This window comes from Cryptomeria japonica, chromosome 7 (assembly GCF_030272615.1).
Source record: "Cryptomeria japonica chromosome 7, Sugi_1.0, whole genome shotgun sequence".
Taxonomy (NCBI): Eukaryota; Viridiplantae; Streptophyta; class Pinopsida; order Cupressales; family Cupressaceae; genus Cryptomeria; species Cryptomeria japonica.
In genome coordinates, this window is record NC_081411.1 from 41,712,974 (window position 1) to 41,725,013 (window position 12,040).

The following is a 12,040-nucleotide window of genomic DNA, read 5'->3' on the forward strand; positions in this document are numbered from 1 at the left end:
TTCACATGACATCAGACCAATCAAGACACGACCTTTGAATGTTCAATTGGTTTGACAAAACACATATCGGTAAAACCCTTTGCCAGTAGAGTGTTCTTCACCTGTTGACTGGTATAACATCCAGTACCGATTGCACATCTTAACACTCTGCCTCTTAATCTTTAACCAAGCAACCATCTACCGTGCTCCATCTCCACTGGTTGACATCAATGACAACTAAGTGCCAAAATGCCACCAAATAGGTGTATGTCTCCTTCAGACAACCAAGAAGGGATGGGTAGGTGAGATCAGTAACACATTGATGATGTAATGAGGAGGTCATTTAAGGATGATGATCAATGTAGAATCTTGGAGGAAGATGTTCCAAATACAAGTGATGTGGTTATCTCCCATATGGATGAAGCTACTGTAGATGTGGAAAAGTTAATTGTGGTCATTGAAAGTGTTGGGTTCAATCTGGATGGTGAGGATAACATAGCTTCATATGAAGAATCTTTCTCCAATGTCACACAAGAAGGATATTGTAAGGATACCCACAAGCTCCCTTCAAATGACTCTAATAATGCATTAGAGGAATGTGAAAATCCAAGGCTAGATATTTGTAGGGATAGTGGGAAGGACAACTCGGAGTGGGATTCAATGGAGGAGGATGGTTAGGGATTAGTTGGGAAGGAAGAAATATTAGAGAACAGGACTATTAGCCAAACCTTGGCTAAATAAGAAAAGATTAGGATTGGGGAGAAAATGTCCAGGGGGTGGAAACATAATAAGGTGAAGCTCAAAATTGCAGGATGTACCAAGGGACAAAGTAAGTTGTTTATTGGGAAGGGTGGTACCCTTCCTGAGGAGTCATGAAAATTTTTAGTTGGAATGTTAGTGGATGCAATTGTTGGATATTGTTGGATGAGTTCTGCAAATATGTGCTTATGAGATATTTGAGGATGTTTGAGAGATGTGTTGTCATTGATGTCAACATATTTTCTCTGTTTGGTGCAGTAATGTAGTGAAGTTCAATAAGTTGGTTTATGTTGTATATTGATGATCTATGGTTATGGATTAAAGGGATTTCAGATAATTATCTCTAGTTGATTCAGTATGAGTGTTTGAGGTCTGCATGGAGATTTGAGTGATATTTGAGCATTTGTGTTGTGATCAGTTTTTCAGTTGTTCAGTGATGCTAGAGTGTTAGTAATTTGATCGGCATTGCTCCACATTATAATATATTGATCTGTGGTTTTGGTAATAGGTTTGGGACGTTGATGTGTGTCCTCAATTAAAGTGGTTCATGTTTTGGAGGTCCATAAGTGAATCTTTCAGTTTGACAATCAGTTCAGTTGTTGCTCTTCAGTTGTTGTTCTTGAGGTCTGGTGTGATGATAACGATGATTCTAGTAATCTAAGTTGGTGCGGATCTTGCTGTGGAATTCATGATGCTTGTGGATGTTTTTAGATCATGCGTTAATCATGTTGGTGTTCTGCATTGATTAGTGAACACATTATTGATGATTTTGCTTGGTATATTAGTATTCTTCATATTCTTGGCTGACATGATGATTGTAGCTTGTTCCAGATGTTTGCGACATGTGTTTTATGTTCAAGATGGTGATTTAGGTCCATGCTATATCTTAGCTGACATTGTTTTGGTCTGCATATGATATTGTAGTGTGTAAGGTTATATTTTGTAATTAGTTGACGTGTGTTGAGCTAACCTTGATAACCTTGGATCAATCGGTTGATGTCATGTATAAATAAATGTAATAATCTTGTGTGAGGTATCATGTATGTATGTGAGAATAATTTATTAATCATTTGGTAGAAGAGTAGAAGTGTGGAGAAGAAAAATGGAAGATGTTTTGTGCTTAACCAAAATTGTAACCAGGCATTGAAGATGCTATTTCTCAGTTCATGATTTTCTAGAAGTGATTCAAATTTGTTTGTAAGATAGTGATTCTTCCCAAGGGTTATAGCCCTTCTTGTTTATTGTTTTGAGAAGTGATCTCTAGGCAGTGTTCCTGAATGCATGTGCATTCTCCATTGTAATATTTCATATACTTCTAATAGGGTATCATCATATTGTGGGTAGGTTCCCACCATAGTTTTTCTTTGACCGAGTTTTCCACATCAAAAATATTGGTGTTATATATGTTCATGTTGTGTTGATGTTTCATGCTCTCATTTTTTAATATCTGATCTAAGTTTGAAGTAGGTTTCTACAAGTTTTGGTGATAACTGATTCACCCCCTCTCTCAGTTGTTTGCCCTATTTTCATTAGCAATTCGCTTGACAAGAGGCATTTGGTCAAGAGAGGTCTTGATCAAGCATGGATAGATATTGTGGTGTTATAAGAAACTAAGCTTAGTAGGATTGAGGTAGATAGACTTCTTAGAAGCTAGAAGCCATGGAAAAGATCCTTTGTTGAGGTTGTGGGTGTTGCAAATGGTTTAGGTTTTCTCTAGAACCCTGTCACAATTGGATTGGAATATTGATGTGTGACAGAGCATTGGAAAGTTGTCAAAATTACTCATTTAGCCTTAATTGTGAATTTTTTTAATAAACATATATGGCCCCTCTCGAGTGAGGTAGAAAGTCAAAGTTTGGCATCATATTTTTGATGTTTTAAAGGGGCTAGAGGAATCTTTAATAATAATATTGGGGGGGTATTTTAACACCACTCTAGAGCTTGTTGATAACATGGGAGGTAGGATGGAGATGGGGATGACACATAAAGCTTTTCAAAATATTGCTACTAATAATGGACTGGGGATATTAAAATAAAAAATGGGTCTATCACATGCACAAACAAAACATGGGGTGCTTCTCATATTGCAGAGAAGTTGGATAGATTTTTTGCTAGTGGATATTGGGCAACCAAACCCTAAACATTTGAAGCCTCTATTTTTCCATTCTTTGGTTCAAAATATTTTCTTGTGGAACTTCTAATTCAATTGGATGCAGTCCCCATTTGTTACTTGTTTAAATTTGAAAAAAATATGGTTCAAGGATATTGAGATACAAGAATTGGTGACCCAATGGTGGAAGGGAGTTCCAGCTATAGAAGGTAAGAAGGCTTTTGTATTTTTCAAGAAACTTCAATAAACTAAGGGGAAATTGAACGAATGAAATAGAATTCATTTTAGAAAATTTATTGAAAAAAATTAAAAGTGGAAGGGGATCTGAAAAATGGTGCAAGAAACCATTATGCACTCTGGGATGATAGTGTTGGAAATATGAGTTTTTATTGACTTTGTATGGTTGTCATTGATATCAAACTTGGTTGTCCGAATGGATTCTAGTCCAAATATGATCTTGTACTCCTGCAGGTTTCCCTTTCTTATGTTTGGTGTTGCACTTAAGCTTGATAATTTTGGTATTGTTTGTGGCATGTTTAATATATGCAGGAAACAATATTTAATGTCTCATTGGCAGAATGATTTGGATGTTTTATGGACATTGAAAAAGTAAGTTGTTCTCTAACACTAAGGGTGTCTGTTAGGGTGGTCTAGAAAGTCTTTGGTGACCTCTAGATACATTGAAGTTTGTGTTGTGGTTTAGTGGACATGATTATATGATCCAAATAGTATATTCAATATGTTTCTCTAGTGGTATTTCTATTCTACAAGTGAGTTGTGTTGATTTATGCTTGGTACATTTAGTTGTGTTATGGCTTGATTTATTTGATTGGATCATACATTTTTGGTCTTGATATGCATTTAAGAATGAATTAGGAAGTTTTTGTGGGTCTCACCATAGTGTGTGGGAATTTGCGTGGCATATTTTTCATTGGAAGATGCCTTTTGGCCAATCGATTGCTAAATTATATTGTTGTTCTACACGTTACATTTGGTAGTATCTTTAGAGGATGTATTAGCATGTGTAGATCATTGGATTCATCTTGGAAAGATATATCATGATGTAATTTGGTCCCATCTTTCTCCTAGAGTAGACCACCTTGATTTTTTTTGGTTTGGGTGGCTTATTTTATGCAATAATGTTTATTCTGGTTGTGTTCAACCCTCAATTAGTTTTCTTTTATAATATATCTTATATTTAAGGAGTGTGGTTGTATGATTTGTATGAATTGATGAGAAGCATATGTAAATGATGTGCAAGTAGATTTGAGATTTTAGAAGTGTGAAAATTGGATCTTTGAAGATAATACATTCAATGAGATGGTGTGTTGTGATAATGTTGATTGTTAGAGATATTTGTCATGATGTTGGCCACTTGATATAGATGTGTTGGCATATGCACACTCCAATGAGACATTGAAGGTGATTGAAGGTTTTGTCATTGATGGAAACCTTACAATCCTATGGCACTAGCAAGGAATTACACCGGCATCAACAGATCACACTCTACACTAGCACTCAGACCACTGACATCGACAGAGAAAGGAAGCATACCGGCACAAAGGCTGACAGGATTTTTGATATATTATATTTTGTTTATTATTGTAAAAACTTTGAAAGCCGACTTGATATCATTGTAAAATGACTTATATATATAAGAAGTCATTGTAAGAAATTTTGTAAGGAGATGGAATGAATAAGGAAAAATAATTAGGCATACCTATTATGCAAAATATAGGTTAAAGGGTTTATGTAAGAAGCAGAGCAGAAACCGGTACTGAATCTGGCATTATAGATGCTATTGTAAAGTAGTACAAGACATTAGATTTGTATAATCCACATTGTAAGTCAGTGAGACTTCCCATTGAGCAGTGAGCTCTAGGCACTTGGCCTTCCTGCATGTGCAGGCCTCTCTTGTAAGTAATATTATTCTCTTATTGGCCAGTAAGTGAATATTGTGGGTCAGAAATCCCACCGAGGTTTTTCCCACACTAGGTTTCCTCACTAAAATATTGTGTTATGATGTGTTTCTTATGTGGTTGCTTTTATTTCTGTTTATTGCATTATTTCTTGCATACCGATACACTGTTATAATATGTTCTACATGTTTTAAGTTAAGAAATTCTAATTACCGGTCAGATACTGATTCACCCCCCCCTCTCAATATTTGTGGGAATCGTAACAATTGGTATCAGAGCCTAGTCCTCTATTTTCAGAAGCCTAACAACTTGAGGAAGATCTTGACACCGGTAAAGATGGAAAATCTGATGAAGCAACTAGAAGCAACTCTCTCAGACTATGATGCAGAAAAATTGAAAAATATCAAACTTGAAGATGATCTAAAGGCAGCTTAGGATATCATCCAGGCACTTCAAGAGAATTTTACCATTGCAAGAAACAAGAGAAGAGAATTATGTGAAAAGTTGCAAAATGAGAATGATGAAAAGGAATCACTTAATGATGAGATAAGCAAGCTGAAACTGGAGAACTTAACAATGAAGAATGAGATGCAAGATATGACCATGAGATTCTGCAAAGAAACTAAAGATAGGAAAAAGAATGAAGAAGAATTGACCAAAAGACTAAGTGATGCAACAAATGAGAACACAAGAATTAGCTATGAAAATGACCTATTAAAGACAGATCTGATGCATACACAGAATGACTCCAATGAACTGATGAGACAGAAAGAGATCTTACAAAGAGAACTGGATATTGCAAATAAACACAAAGAAAAATTCAAGAAAATCTCAGAAGAACTTGGTGACTTGTTGAAGATTCAGAAACCTAATGGTGATACTTGTGGAATTGGCTTTGAAGCAGGAGAAAGCTCTGGTACTGCAAACACTCAGGATCACAACAAACCGGTAAGACAACCTAATGCTTATAAATTCAATGGAAAATGCTTTAACTATAATAAGTATGGACATAGAGCAAATCAATGTAGATCTAGAAATTATCAGAACATCAACACACCCACCAGTCAATGTTCAAAATGTAACAAAGTTGGCCACAACTCTGAAAATTGTAGAATGAATGTAAGATGTTATGTTTGTGGAAGATTTGGACACCTATCTAATCAATGTAGAAGACGAACTGGCATAGGTTATGGCAAAGCTATTCAAAAAAATAACGTGACTTGTTATGCATGTAACAAGATTGGGCATATTGCAAAATTTTGTAGAAGCAAAGGATCACCGACAGACAACAAAAGTTCTAGCTTGAAAGGAAAAGAAAAAGTTGAAGAGGTTAAGAAAGAATTCTCAAAACAATGGATTAGAAAGTCTGACCTAAATGTTGGGAACACTCCTCCACCAGTTGAACCAATCAATGCTTCACCGACAGGACAGAGTAGTGCTTCACCGGTAGGACAGAGTAGTACTCCACTGACAGGAAGCTCTTCATCAAATTGAAGAAAATCTTCTTTGAGGGTTTGGCAATAAATGAGACATATGCTATTATTCCCTCGGTTAAAGGTAAGAAGTTGGAAATTACTTCATTACCGGCAGACAATCTTAAGTGAATACTTAACTGACATGCATTAAATATGGTAGATGGCAAATAGACTTTATAAATTTGTGATTTTAGCTCCATTTCACTTCACTGAGATTTCAAACATTCGAAGAGCACGAAATTTGTAGAGCTAAAACATTTTGAGCAAAGAGGCAAAGGCATTTCAGCAATCAATCCATCCAAAGGCAAAAAAAGGTATTTATCATCATGGCATCCACCTCTACACTTGAATATATAGCAAACCCTACTATAGTCGAGGTTGTAAAATGCCATAGGCCTGTATTTCAATTAGTTCCCAAAGTAGCAAAGAAAGATGATACTGTAGGTGCTTTTTCTCAAATTCCAAAAGGAGTTGTTTATGTTGAAGACCCTGGAATTTACATTCATTGCAAGATAGAGGAGTTAGGAGATGAAGAGATCAAAACAATGTATAAATCTGTCATATGTGATGAATCCGGAAATGTAAAACTGGAACATAAAATCATTGAAACCCTAGGATTTACTGAAATCCTCTGCATTCTTGAATTTCCCAAGGATGTGATTAGGATAGTCTTAAGCAGGGTACATGGTGAATTTTTCTGGTTAGATGCAATTCACAAAATTACCAAGGAAGCTGTCAAAGCAGTGACAGGGTTACCCTCAACCGGTAAAAGACCAGACAAGACTAAAAAGGTCTCAAATGACCTAGTAACTAAACTAACTGGTGCAACATCTGACAAAAGGTCCTTGAGAGTCAATGATGTAACCGACATAAATGTGAGATTTATCATAATGATTTTAGGGTATAAAGCCACTCATGCAAATAGACTTAACTCAGTTTCAAGTTTATGCATTAAGAGTGCTTATGACATGATTACAGACAATGTGAAAATTGACATATGTGAATGGTTAAAGGATGAACTAATTGACAACTTAGGCAAGATAAAGAGAGATAAGAAAGGAACTTTTAGGTTTGGAAATCTACTTGTATGCTTGATGCTACACATAATGATGCTACACATAACCAAATAGGTTCCCGGTATAGGCTATAAAGAACTTGGATTTGATATACCGGTAGGTAAACAGTTATCAGAACTATTCAATAACATGGGTGAAGACAAGGAAAAGAATATCCATGAACACTTTCAAGCATTAAAGGCTAAAATGAAGAAGAGAATCAGATTGTCACAGAAAATTGTTGACAAGTATAAGGATAACATATGCTTTGTAATAAAAAAGGATGAGATAGGGATGGAAGAAGTCATCCCAAGGACAATTTGGGTAATAGAAATGGGTTATGAGACTGATGACCTTATCATTGAAACTTATGCTAAAGCACTTCTGGAAGCACCAAATGAACCAAAGGAAGAAGTATTTGGTAGTGCTGAGAGAATAGAAAAACAAATTCAATCTAAGAAGAGAGTGAAAAAGGTTGAAGCAGTTGTGAGAAGAGGTTCTAGATAGGCAAAGGCTATTAAAGAAGATGTGATGAAACAAACTGGTATCACTGAGGATGAGTTAGCAGCCCCATAGCCTGAAACTCACCTATCACCGATAGGTACTTCTTTGGAGAATGACATGCCTGCAACTTTCAAGAGAGTTGTAAGGAAAAGAGATCCTTCATCGGCAACCACACCCTCACCTAGGAGAACAAAACAGAAACAACAAGCAGTGAGATCTCCGGTTAAGAAAACTACACCAAAGAAGAAGCTGACACCAAAGAAGAAGAAGAGGACTCAACAAAACATGGCCCCTCTTGACATATTGCTAAATGAAATTACAGAGGAAGGGAAACTAAAGAATATAGAGAAATTATATGATACTCTGACAGCAGATGAAAAAGAACAAGTTGAGAATAGTGTTATTTTGCACATGGACATGTATAAGAAATTTTTTATGGAAGTGGTAGATGAAGTACCAGATGAATTATTTAAAAGATTGGAAGCAAGAAGACAAGCTGTTGTAGAGCTTGACAAGAAAATCAAGATAGAAAAATTACTTGATGTTTACCCAGTGAACTCACTTAAAGAAATAGATGATTTAATTGCAGAAGCCAACCGGTCAGTATTCTCTACTGCACCGACATATTGCATTAATGGTTGGAAGAGTTAATGAGGTGATTGAAGAAATAGAAAATGCATGGGATATATTCCTAGTTGAAAGAGAAAAACAGGAAGAGTACATGAGCCACAAACCTATAAAGGTATATCAGAAGGACAAGGACAAGGGTAAAGGAAAAGTTGGTGGACCTCCTAATATCAAAGTAAAGGATAACTTAGTCCCACCGCCTCCAATTACATCACCGGTAATAACAACTACTGAAGATCAACCGACAATTGAAAGTATGAATGAATAGGATATAAATCCTAATCTTGAAGTCTTATACACAGTGGATGTTGATACACAAAAGATCAACATTGTGGTAGATAAAGATACAACTGGTAAGACAGACATGGCTAGTAAGCCTCCGGTAACTGAGCAAACTGATCAAACTCAAGAGAAACTGACAAATAATAACAAAGAACAACAAGTAGAGACTGAGTCTGAGATTGAGACTGAGCAACAAACAAAGAGACAAGAAGAGCAACAGGCTCCGGAACAGGGACAGTTTCACATGGAAACAGAGCCACCGACAACAAGAGAAGATAAAAAACCATTGCTTAAAGAAATGGAAACACAGACTGACCTACCAGAGGTCACAAAAAGCTTGGTTACTTCTACCACCGATGGTATTTAGAATGTTGGTTCCTCATCAGCAGGCTATAAATCAACTAATGTAACAGAAGTACTTTTAGATTCTATCAAAAGGATAACAGATTGTAGTTCACAGGCTTACAAAGCTATAGATGACACAATCCCAATTTTGAAGAGGCTAGCTCCTAACTGTAACATAGACAATAAAGATTCTTTAATTCAAATTGACATTTTGTCCAAATACATCACTAAGAACACAGTGACAATTGAGCAAATAAAGGAAGAAGCATTGAAGGATAAGATGGTGTAGACACCTAAAATTGTCATGTCTAATTAAATAAATATTTTATTTATTTAATTATTTTATCCTAATTCTTCTATTAATTGATTAAATCTTTATTTATTTAGTTAATTCATTTATCCTCTTCTAGCCTTATTTCTCATTTAAATAAATACTTTTATTTATTTAAATTATCCTTTTCCCTAAATTAAATAAATATTCTTATTTATTTAATCATCCCACTTCTTCTATTAATTAAATGAATCTTTATTTATTTAATTAATTCATTAGCTTTTTCTACCCATGACACATGTCATTCATCTCTTAATTCATACACTACCTACCCCTTTCATTATTTTATTATTTTCTTTACCTACCCTCTAATCATAGCCGACCATTTATCTTTTACACCTCTCAATCTTATCCCTTCATTTCTTATAATGTCTTCTATATAAGGAGATGTTTCCTTCATTATCAACCCCGATGATTACTCGACTACACTATGCTTTTGAACTTTCATATGCGATCCTATTTGCAACCACGTTTTCGTTCTTTGTTGAGCTCTTGTGCACATAAAATCTGAGAGCAAATATATCAAACAAGATCAATGGAGATAGGAAGAATGGAGATTCAAACCCTATTGGACATGTGATGGTATAATCTTTGTGATTTCATTTGATTTGCATTGTCTTAGGTAATCTTCATATGTTATGGTGGATCTTTGTTGATTGTTAGACTAGGGTTTTGTGGTTGAATTCATTTAGTCTTTCAATATTGTTGTTTCCACTTTTCACCTATACATTTTGGCACGCCCCATGGGACATGGATTTTTGTTAGATTTGTGTTTTTTGCTGGTTTTTCTAACCCTATATTGTTGTTTTGCAAAACAATTTAGAGAATAACCTTGTGCAGCTAGGGTTTTGGACACAAAATCAAGATCTTGGAGAGATTCGATCATATCTCACAAACGGCTTGGAAATTTTGCACCAAAGTTTTTTTTGCACGTTGAAGACAGTATCAAGAGCTTTCAAAGAAAAATTCAAATCTATTGGAGCATATTTTAATTTTCTACGAATTTTTTATGAATTTTCATAAAAAATTAATTTTGAGAGCAAATGAGAAATTTTTTTGGATTTTCTTACATTTTTTGAAATCTCTCATAATTATACACAAGATCTGTTCTTTGTGATTTTAATTTTGATGCAAAATAGTTCCCTAAAAATCAGATCTTTAAAAATTAGGGGTTTTCCTTATTTTGATTAGATATCACAAATGGCTTTGAATTTGGGCATAAAATTTTTATTGTAGGTCAGGAAAATTATCAGAAGTGTTTAGTAAAAATTTCAGATTTTTTGGATCAAAGTTTCATTTTATATGAATTTTTAATGATTTTTCATAAAAAATTAATTTTGAGAGAAAATTAGCGAATTTTTTGGATTTTCTTACATTTTTGGAAATCTCTCAGAATTATACATAGGATCTATTCTTTGTGATTTTCAATTTGATGCAAAATCATTCCTCAAAAATTGGATCTTTGAAAAATTAGGGTTTTGCATTAGTTTACTCATATCTCACAAACTGCTTGGATTTGTTGCAGAAATTTTTTTATGCAAGTTTGGAAGACCATCAAGACTGTCTAGTAAAAATTTTAGATTTTTTGGATCGATTTTGCATTTTATATGAATTTTTTATGATTTTTCAAAAAAAAATTACTTTTTGGAGCAAATTAGCAAATTTTTTGGATTTTCTTACATTTCTAGAAATCTCTTGAAATTTTACAGGTGGTCCTTTTTTATGATGAATCAGATCTTTCAATTGGTCAATAAAACACATTGTTGAAGGCCCCTATTTCACAAAGTCTTTTGGATCTAAAATTTACCTAACTTGTGTGCTTGCAGGAAGGGGTGATCATTTGTAACAATCCAAACTACTAATAAATCTTTGTTGCAGGACCTTGAGAAGGATTTTATTTTGATCTTTATTGTGCCTTGTTTTCATATATTATCAAACACTTCAATTGGTGCACTAAAATTGAACCAGTGTCTTTTGTGTCTTGGGCAATAGGTTCTTTTTGTTTCATCTTTAGAGGGCCTGTCTCCCCATGTGGTCATTAGGACTACTAGTGAAGAGAGATCGACCCAAGTGGTAGTGAGAAAAATCCATCCTCTTCCAAACCACTATAAACAACTGTATTCATGGTGAAAATTATGGATAATGTGTGTTGATTAGTTCATATCGACACTATGTCTCCCCATAAACCCGTTTGATCAAATTTATTTGATCAGTTGTAGAGCGTAACCCCTACCGGCTAGGAGCCTTCTGTATTTACAGAGCTGAAAGTGCCGCATGTATGGCCACACGAGTGGATGCCCTTACTAGCACCTTTTTGTTTTAGAAGCCAAAATCCTTCTAGTTGTTGGGGCAGGAGGTCGGACCTCTGGTAGCAGCCCATACACATATGGTTCTTAGTAGAGATACAAAGTTTGCCATGGGGAGTTTTCGTGGGGACTGATGCTTGGTTGTCCCAAGAAGTGAGTGTCGAGGGTGGAGCCACTAGGGTCAAGCATCTAAGTATCCGCTTTGAATAGCGTAGCCTCGGGGGGAACTCCATGTGGGATCAACAACTATTTTCCTGGCCAACCATAAGAATTGTGCTTGTCTTATTTTGAACAATCAAACATTCAAGACCAAACAACAAAACATTGTGTCTTTTGTGTCTTCAAGTG